Raw genomic sequence first — 9,889 nt, 5'->3', positions numbered from 1 at the left:
AATATTAGGTGTTTAAAAACAATACAAACAAATACATAGAAACAGATATTGGATTGGTGGTTACCAGAGGGGAAGGGAGGAGGGAGAAGGGTGAAGGAGTGACTGGGCACATGTGTGAGGTGATGGATTGTAATTAGTCTTTGGGTGGTGAACATGGTGTAATCTACACAGAAATCAAAAAATACCAATGTACACCTGAAATTTATATAATGTTATAAATCAATGTTACTGCAATAAAAAATAAAATAAAAATTAAAAATAAATATTAGGTGCTCATTTAACACAAATTGAGTAACTGAATAAATGAATGAATGGGTTGTTGGGAGAATGGATGAATGAATGAGATAACTCCTTTGCACAATAATTCATAGACATACTGTCAAGATCATGGCCCATTTGACTCACTACCTCTCCGAATCAACCAGACCTGTGATCTTCCACATCTAGCACCACAAGAACTGGAAACCTACGCCTGAGTAGCAACACACACCTGCCAGCCCATCCTGATCTTCTAGACTTCGACTCCACTCCTCTTCACCTCCAGCACAAGTTCCTGCCTTTCCCCTTCCCCTGAATCTCCACCCCCGATCCTTTACTGGAAAGCCCCCTCTGCCCTGCCATGAACAACAGAGGTGCACGCGCGCTGATCTGACCGCACTCAGCTTCCCAGCCACATCCTCTGGTTTTCCCTCTCAAGATGCCATTTTTATCTGGAGTGAGAAGGGGTTGAGCAGCCAAGAACTCTGTGCTGAATGCCCGAGTGAACAGCAGCCTTTGACCCTTGAAAACCCAGAGTGAAAGCCAAGTTACTTAGTCCCTGGGGTCCCCAGTTCCGTCCAATCCCACTGTACTTTTCATAGTTGTGAGCATGTTTTTCTCCAGACTCTACATTCTTTGTGGGACCACACACAAGGCACGTGGTTAAGAGCCCTGGATTTGGAGTCAGACAAACTGCATTTGAACTTTTGCTCTGCCACTGGCTTGTCTTGGACAAATTCCTAACCTTCCTGTGACAGTGCCCACGTGAGTAAAATAAGGGTAACAGCTAACTCATGGTGTGTAAAGTGTTGGGCAGAGCAGGCTCCCAATAAAATCAACTTTGAGATCATCATCCTCTGACTCGGAGCCCCTATTTTTCTTTGTCTTTTTCTTTTTTTTTTTTTTTTTGAGGGAGATTAGCCCTGAGATAACATCTGCTGCCAACCTCCTCTTTTTGTTGAGGAAGGCTGGCCCTGAGCTAACATCCATGCCCATCTTCCTCTACTTTATATGTGGGATGCCTGCCACAACATGGCTTGCCAAGTGGTGCCATGTCCGCACCCGGGATCTGAACCAGTGAACCCCAGGCCACTGGAGCGGAACATGCACACTTAACCGCTGTGCCACTGGGCCCGGCTCAGCCCCTGGTTTTCTTTACTATGTTTCTGACTTAGTACGTTCTGAGTTCCAGTGTCCACCTTGTACCCTGGACTCTAGGACTGTGGACCTGCCTGGAGACAATGCTACCTGCTGCCAGACACTCCTGACACCTTTGTCTGCCTTCCTGGCATCAGGCACGACCAGTTCTCAAACACTCCCATCTGCCAGCACCCTCGCAGCTCACTAAATCTTCATGCCCTAACATGATTCTCACTTGAAGCCTGCCACTGTCTTCTCTAACATCCCAACTGCCTGGCTGGTAGGCTATCTACTCATAAGCATCACTTTGTCCCCCATTTTACTGTTTCCAGGATTCAGCCAGGAACCAATCTGTGAAGGAAGCAGGACAGGAGCTACTGTGTTCACCTTACAAATGAGGAATCAGAACGTGAGAGAGAGGTCGTATCTGGCTCCAGTAACTGCAGCTGGTACGTGGCAGAGTAGGTCTTGATCCTCATCTCCCCTTTCATCCTGGGTCAGTATTTTTTCTCCACAACAACTGCTATTCACAACACTATGGCTATTCGTTCATTTCATAGGCTAATATTTACTGTATGCCAACCCTATGCTCAATATTATGGATATAAAGTGATGAATAAAATGTTTGTTCCAAAATATTCACAGAGCATTTATTCATTCAATAAATTCTTATTCGGCTCTTACGTGCTAGGCATTGGGCTGGGTGCTGGGGATATAACAGTAAATGGGGCCCTCTAAGGGAGCACAGTCCAGTGAGGAAGACTGAAGCTTCCTATACAATGTGGAAAATGCCATCAGAGGAGAAATCACAAATGCTCTGACCACATGAAGGAGGAGCACTTCCCCCTCCCCTATCACAGTGACAACCACACTTTATTGGAATTACTTCTTTTAATATCCACCTTCCCTACTACAGCATCTTATCACTATAGCCCCAGCCTGAGCACAGTGCCAGAAACAGAGGTGCTAAGTCAATGTGTGGGAAATAAAGAATGGAGCCAAAGAAGTTGGGAGGAAGGAATATCCCTTCCTCTGAAGTCCAATCTGCCCAGTTAGCACCTCCTCTTCCCACAATCCACTTGCCAACCAGCAGTGTCCCATGTCTCCTTACCTTTGGTGCTGCATCTCCAGAGAAGTGAGGAAAGGAGGCACTGTGGGTGAGGCATACCCACGAGATCAGCAAATCTCAGCCACAAGCAAATAAAGCCAATGAATCCTCCTGAGGGCAAAACTTCATGAATTGCTATAAGGATATTCAGGGATGTTCTGGGAGAGTTCACGGAAGAATCCTGTCAGTCAATCCCCCTCGCTTTACTCTCAGCTAAGAGCTAAGTTTTTCATCAGTGCTACTGTGAGTGGAATCAAAGAAAGTTGTAAGGAAGGAATTAAGCCATCAGGGTCATAACGTGTGTGTTTGTGTGTGTGTGGGTGTGTATGTGTGTGTCTCCATCAATTATCTATACCTTAAAGTGGAGAGACCCTGCAGAGAACCCAGCAGGAGGTCCCAAATTCAAAGCTCCTAAGGCCTCCTGTGGGTATCTGACCTGTGCAAAGTTTTCAATATTCCAGCAGATGAAGAAGAATACGATCTTAAAGAATTTCCTAAACGTTTTTGCAGCTCATACAACCTTTGTGCTTTGTACAGTTCTGTGATTAGAATTATCATTTTGTCATTCTAAAGAGTAAGAGTATAATTTGAATACACATGGTATCACAGAGCTTTCTGAGCAATACAATGCCATATCCTCCTCAGAGGCCCAGAGACGAGGACATGAGTTGACCAGAACAAGAAGTTAAAGCAGATCAGAGTGATGGCAAAATCAAAACAAGCTGGGGCCATGATGTCCATGTTCTTGGTACACAGAAACTTTCTACTTTCTGCAGGTTAGAGCCTCGCAAGGTTTCCTAGCTCAGCTAAAATTTACTGTTCATTCCTCAAACCTGAATCCCTGGAAAACAGAGTTCTCTCCTTTGTCAGTTTCCATGTCTTTATGCATTCTTCCAAAAAGATGCTTCCCCATTCTATTATAAAACTAAGCATATCCAGATATTGCACTGAGTCCTTCAGATATCATATAACAAAGTAACACTTATGGGTATAAAAATCATTTAATACATTAATACATTTTCCCACAGTTAACATTATTTGCTAAAATATTTCATTTCCCAAATCATGGAGTGAAAGGATTCATCATTAGTTAAACTTCATTAGTTAAAATTAAGAAGGGTTTATTCACTGGTTTTTCCCTCTTAGGAAGTAAAGACGACCACTATTTCCCTTCAAATAAAGAAAAGCAAAAGGATTTCCTAAGACGGAGTTGGTGATCCCGAAATCATCTAGAATAATAATAGTAATAGTTATGTGTTTGGGTCTCATTACATAAGATATGTGCTACTATTACACCTTTTAATAAATGAGGAAATCATAGCTTGGAATGGTTAATGCCTGCACCCAAGGTCATAAATCCACAAAGTGGTGGAATAAAATTTGTAGTCAGACGCTCTAGTGAAGGAACAGATTTCAAAACAGAAAATGATGACTGGTTCCTCACTGCAATGAAAATATATTCCCGCTAAACCTTGAAATAACCCATCTACCCATAGACGTACGTGATTGTAATATACCTTAGATGGATGTGGCCTTAAAACACAGCTTCTAGTTCCATTTATATGCTGGAAAATTTAGTTGTCAGTATTGATTAGTCAGATGTCATTTCCTTTATAGTCAAGACCATTTTAAATCTTCTGAAAGAGATAAACATTGAATTCTAAAGTGAAGTCCCTTATTTACATAGTAATTGTGCACACTTTCTTGCCACTTTTTTTCCTTGGCTGTACACAATTTTTTATTGAGGAGTACATAGTATACATTCATTAAAGGCTGCATTGAATGGATTGATGAATAAATGAATGTCACTGACCCTCTGTCTTGGGCAACTGTTTAAGATCTACTCTGACTGGGTGTTTTGATCCTTGGCTATTTTGGTTATCTTCTGCTGCCTAACAAGTTACCGCAAAACTTGGTTAAAATAATAACAATTTATTATTTCTCGTGATTCTATGAGTTGACTGAGCTCAGCTGGGCAGTGTTCCTGTTCCACGTGGTGTTGGCGGGATCACTCATGTGGCTGCATTCAGCTGGGAGCTAGGCTGGGGTGCCTCAGTGTTCCTGACATGGTTTATCTCTCTATGCTATATCTCATCTTCTAGACATTCTCCACATGGCCTCTTTCTGTAGCAGGGTATCCTGGACTTCCATTCAGCATGGCAGCTGGGTTTTAGGAAGGAGCATTCTGAAAGGACCAGCCACAAAATGCAAACACGTATCAGGTAATCATACAGTCAAACCCAGACTCAGTGTAGGAGGGGGCTACAGAGAGCATGAATCCAGGAAGCATGGGTTATTTAAGCCAGTGGTCTAAGAGTCTACCTCATTAGTTGTTTTCACTTCTTATCTCTTCAAGTATGAACTGATCTGAAAGAGCAAAGTTGTAACTGTCAGGATCTTTTTAGTTAGAAGTAACAAAAACTCAACTCAGACAAACTAAAGCAAAAACAAAATATATTGACTCATGCAATTGTAAATTCAGGCATAGTTGGATCTGGGTGCACAAATCTTATAATTGGGACTCTCTCGCCATCTCTTGGCTCTATTCGATTCTGTGTTAGCTTTATTTTCTAAAAGGCAATCACCATGTGATTAAAAAAAAAAAGATCACCAACAATCTATATTTAAACGGTCTTCATAGCTCACAATTTCAGAAGGAGAGAGCCCTCTTATGGCTTTGATTTCCCAAAAGAGACTATTTGCCAGAGTCCTCAGACAGAGATTTCTTACCACATCAATGGGTCAGTGGAAAGGACCTGTTTAGTCCCTTTTTCACTAAAAAAACAGTGGTTCCAATAGTTACTGCTGCATAACAAATTGCTACAAAACGTAAGTGGCTTAAAATAACATAAGTGAACATAAAATAATTTTATTATTTCATGGTTTCTGTGGGTCAGAGATTTGAGACTGGCTCTGCTGGGCAGTTCTGGCTCAAGATCTCTCAAGTGGTTACAGTCATATAGGGACTGGAGGTGGAAGTGGGGTGGGGTGGGGTGGGGTCAGCAGAAGCAGATGGCAGCTGGCCAGACATCTCTCTCTATGTATAGTTTCAACATCTCTCTCTATGTATAGTTTCAGGGCTTCTCATGTGGTCTTTGCACGTGGAATAATTCAGGCTTCTTCAGAGCATGGTGGTCTCAGAGCGGGTGGACTGCTTACATGGAGCACAGGCCTCCAGCATGAGTGTTACAACAAGCAAGGTGGAAGATGCATCACCTTTTCTGACCTGGACCCAGAAGTCCTGCAACCTCACTTCCACATCCACATTCTGTTGGTTACAAGTGAGACATAAGAGATTCAAGATACGAAGAATTAGACTCCACCTTTTAGTGAAGGAGGGGTAAGTTTCTACAAGAACACGTGGACTGAGAAATATTCTTTTGGCCATCTTTGGAAAATCCAATACCACAACAGCCCTTATAGGACCCTGGCTTGATCCAGGAGCCCCAGTTCTAATGTGTACCTTGCTTAGGTCCAGGTTATCGTGACATCATGCTGCAAACATGTTTCTCTGACTTCACATTACCTCTTTGTTTCGAGCACCTAAGGATTTTAATCTCTTTTTTGGGGAATATGATTTGGTTTTGTTGATGTTCTTGTATTTTGTCCATCAGGACCACGTGTTAGTAGTAGGAGAAATAGCGTTAGCCCAGTCTACATGTCCAAAACTGGATTTTTGACTCTATTGCTTGTCTCTGAAACTTCAGTCCTATTTGGCAAAAATCTCCACCAAGTTTGAGTCAGCTTATTCTCAAGTTTTAACTTGAGAGAATAAAGCACAGGAAACTCTTTAGCTTTTCTTTTTAGTTCCCTTTCCAAAGGTGAACCAAGATATAAGGAGTACAATGAGTCTTGAGCAAAATAAGCAAAACAGAGTCACATCTATAGCGTAGTGGAATTACAGAACATAAAAAAATATGACAATGTCTGAAAGCATGCAGAGAGAAAAGACATATTACCTACAAAGAAACAACTATTAGTCAGAAAGCAGTTATTTCAAAAGTAATGATATGAACAAAACTATGATGAATATTATCAACATGCTGAGCAACAATAATTATCAATCAAAACTCCATACTCACCTAAAACATGTGATTGAAAATTAAAATGCAATCACAACTGCAGACAGATTGAATTATCAATCACAAGCCATTGCAGAAAGAAGTACTGAAGGGTATACTTCACTAAAAAGGAAATTAAATCCAGAAGAAGGAAGTGAGTTGTAAGAAGCAATGATAAGCATAGAAACTGTAAACAGATGGGGCATAAATCAATTCATTCAGAAGTTCTTTCAAGTCATTAAGGTACAAACTAAAAAGAAGAATGGCCCAAACACATTCCTGATATATACCTCTTGATATTTTATCTGATCTACTAGGTGATGGTTCATATAAGTGCTGATTTTTACAGAGGTAACCACAAGATCCTGTAACTGTGCATCATTAGGCATCTCTATTAATTATGACAATAAAAACATACAAATAGTTAACATGCAAACTAAACTCTCAAACAAATACTGTGTGGTGCTGACACAAAAACAGACGCACAGATCAATGGAACAGAATCAAAAGCCCAGAAATAAAACCACACATCTTTGGACAGCTAAGACATAAAAGGGAGCCAAGAACATACAGTGGAGAAAGGAAAGTCTCTTCAATAAATAGCGTTGGGAAAACTGGACAGGCACATGCAAAAGAATGAAAGTAGACCATTATCTTACACCATATGCAAAAATTAAGTCAAAATAGATTAGAGACTTGGATGTAAGATCTGAAACCATAAAACTACTAGAAGAAAATATAGGCAGTTCACTCTTTGATATGGGTCTTAGCAGCATCTTTTCGAATACCATGTCTACTCAGGCAGGGGAAACAAAAGAAAAAATAAATAAATGGGACAACATCAGAGTAAAGAGCTTCTGCAAGGCAAAGGAAGCCATGAACAAAACAAAAAGGCAACCCACCAATTAGGAGAAAATATTTGCAAAGCATATATCTGACAAGGGGTTAATTTCCAAAACATACAAAGAACATATACAACACAACAACAAGAAACAAACAACCCAATCAAAAACTGGGCAGAGGATCTGAACAGACATTATTCCAAAGATATACCAATGGCCAACAAGCAAATGAAAAGATGTTCAACATCACTAATTATTAGGGAAATGCAAATCAAAACTACAATGAGATATCACCTTACATCTGTTAGAATGGCTATAATTACCAAGACAAAAAATAACAATGTTGGAGAGGATGTGGAAAAAGGGGAATGCTCATACACTGCTGGTGGGAATGCAAACTGGTGCAGCCACTATGGAAAACTCTATGGAGATTTCTCAAAAAATTAAAAATAGAAATACCATACGATCCAGCTATCCCACTACTGGGTAGTTATCCAAAGAACTTGCAATCAGGAATTCCAAGAGACTTATGCACTGCTATGTTCATTGCAGCATTACTTAAAATAGCAAAGATGTGGAAGCAACCCAAACGCCCATCAAGTGATGAATGGATAAAGAAGATGTGGTACATGCATACACAATGGAATACTACTCAGCCATAAAAAAAGACAAAATCGTCCCATTTGCAACAACATGGATGGACCTTGAGGGTATTACATTAAGTGAAATAAGCCAGACAGAGAAAGACAAACACCACATGATTTCACTCATACGTGGAAGATAAACAAACACATGGATAAAGAGAACAGATTAGTGGTTACCAGAAGGGAAGGGGATTGGTGGGCGGGTGAAAGGGGTAAAGGGGCACATATGTATAGTGACAGATAAAAATTAGACTATTGGTGGTAAGCACAATGCAGTCTATACAGAAACTGATAAATAATAATGTACATCTGAAATTACACAATGTTATAAACCATTATGACCTCAGTAAAATAATTGAAAAAAGAAAAAAAATATTTGTAAATATGTGTATATTCAGGTTAATATACACATGTATATTTGCTTGGTCTATCAGCTGAGCGGGCACAGAAGCAGTCACCCCAGTAGTAACTAGCACACAGTGCCCAGAACTTGGTTTCCAATACCGTTCTCTACTACAAGGGCTGGTTAGGGCTCCTTAGAGGAATGGCTAATTCTATGACCGAGGCAGCAAATATACAAAATGAGCCTTGAGCATCTTGTTGTGCCAGAAAGTGAAGTGCTAAAACACTAGAAAACTTTGAGCAACAAAATAATGTAGTATGGGATTATAACTGAAAGTATAAAATAGATATCTATGATATAAGTGATTAAATAATCATATAAAAGGGGGAAAAAGAGACAAATCTCCCATGCCCACTTCTCAAGTCTGGGCTGTGCATAGTGACTTTCTTCCATTGAGTACAGTATGGAAAGGGGGAAAAGTATAACTTACAGTGGAGAAACTTGACCAACACACCTCAGTCAGGCGATCAAGGTTAACATCAACAGGGATAAATGATGTTGACAGTATGTTCCTTAGATATGATGTGATGAGAATGGCCTTTATCTCCGTGGTCTTCCCCCCAAAACACATAACCACACTCTAATCATGAGAAAAAAAACCAGACAAATCTCAATTGAAGGACATTCTACAGAATACCTGACCAGCACTCCTCAAAACCATCAAGGTCATCAGAAACCAGTAATGTCTGAGAAACTAGAATAGCCAAGAGGCGCCTAAGGAGACAGGACAAGTAAATGTAATGTAGGTTGGATCTTGGGACAGAAAAAGGACGTGAGGTAAAAGCTAAGTAAATCTGAATAAAGTACGGACTTTAGTTAATAATAATGCATCAGTATTGGCTCATTCATTATAACCAATGCATCTTACTACTGTAAGAAGTTAATAACAGGGGAGACTGGGTGTGGGGGACTAGCTTTATAACTTTTGGGTAAACCTAAAACTGTTCTAAAATTATTAGTTTATTTTGAAAAATAAAGTGAATGTTACCAAAAGAGAGAGAACATGTGCATGCGTGAGCAAAGAGCAGGAGTGTAAATAGTAAAAGATCTATATAAACCAGGAAGGTGAATAATTGAGAGCTGATCCGCATAAAACAAAGAACTGCCAGAAAATACAAAGCTTTGTCATTCCAAGTGTGATCCCTAACCAGCAGCATTGCATCACCTGGAAGCTTTAGAAATGCAGAATCTCAGCCACCCGGACCTACTGAATAAGAATCTGCATTTTAGCCAGATCTAGAGGGTGATTTAAAGTTTAAAAGGTACTAGCTTAGTGACTATCAAATGTAAATTGCGTATTTATCCTCTGTCTCCCCAACGCTCACCTTGCCCCAGCAAAATTCTTCTACCTGTAAATCTCAAGAATTCAGCTTTTCTGATAGATGTATTTACTGCAAAAGTTAATGAACTTACCAAGAATTCTACTTGTGAAA

The 9,889-nt window shown here is 40.2% G+C and overlaps 1 long non-coding RNA gene across 1 annotated transcript; it reads right to left on the bottom strand.

The window, feature by feature from the left end:
• Nucleotides 1-3,488: 3,488 nt before the first annotated feature.
• Nucleotides 3,489-6,719, bottom strand: LOC138918252 (uncharacterized). The gene is made up of 2 exons (XR_011427350.1): nt 6,589-6,719; nt 3,489-5,774 (listed from the first exon to the last, which is right to left on the bottom strand). It is a non-coding gene; the product is annotated as an uncharacterized lncRNA (long non-coding RNA).
• Between the last annotated feature and the right edge of the window lie 3,170 nt (nt 6,720-9,889).

The sequence above is a fragment of the Equus caballus genome, chromosome 16 (assembly GCF_041296265.1).
Source record: "Equus caballus isolate H_3958 breed thoroughbred chromosome 16, TB-T2T, whole genome shotgun sequence".
NCBI classification, from domain to species: Eukaryota; Metazoa; Chordata; class Mammalia; order Perissodactyla; family Equidae; genus Equus; species Equus caballus.
Note: the sequence above shows the minus strand (reverse complement) of the source record. Positions and strands in the feature narration are given on the sequence as shown.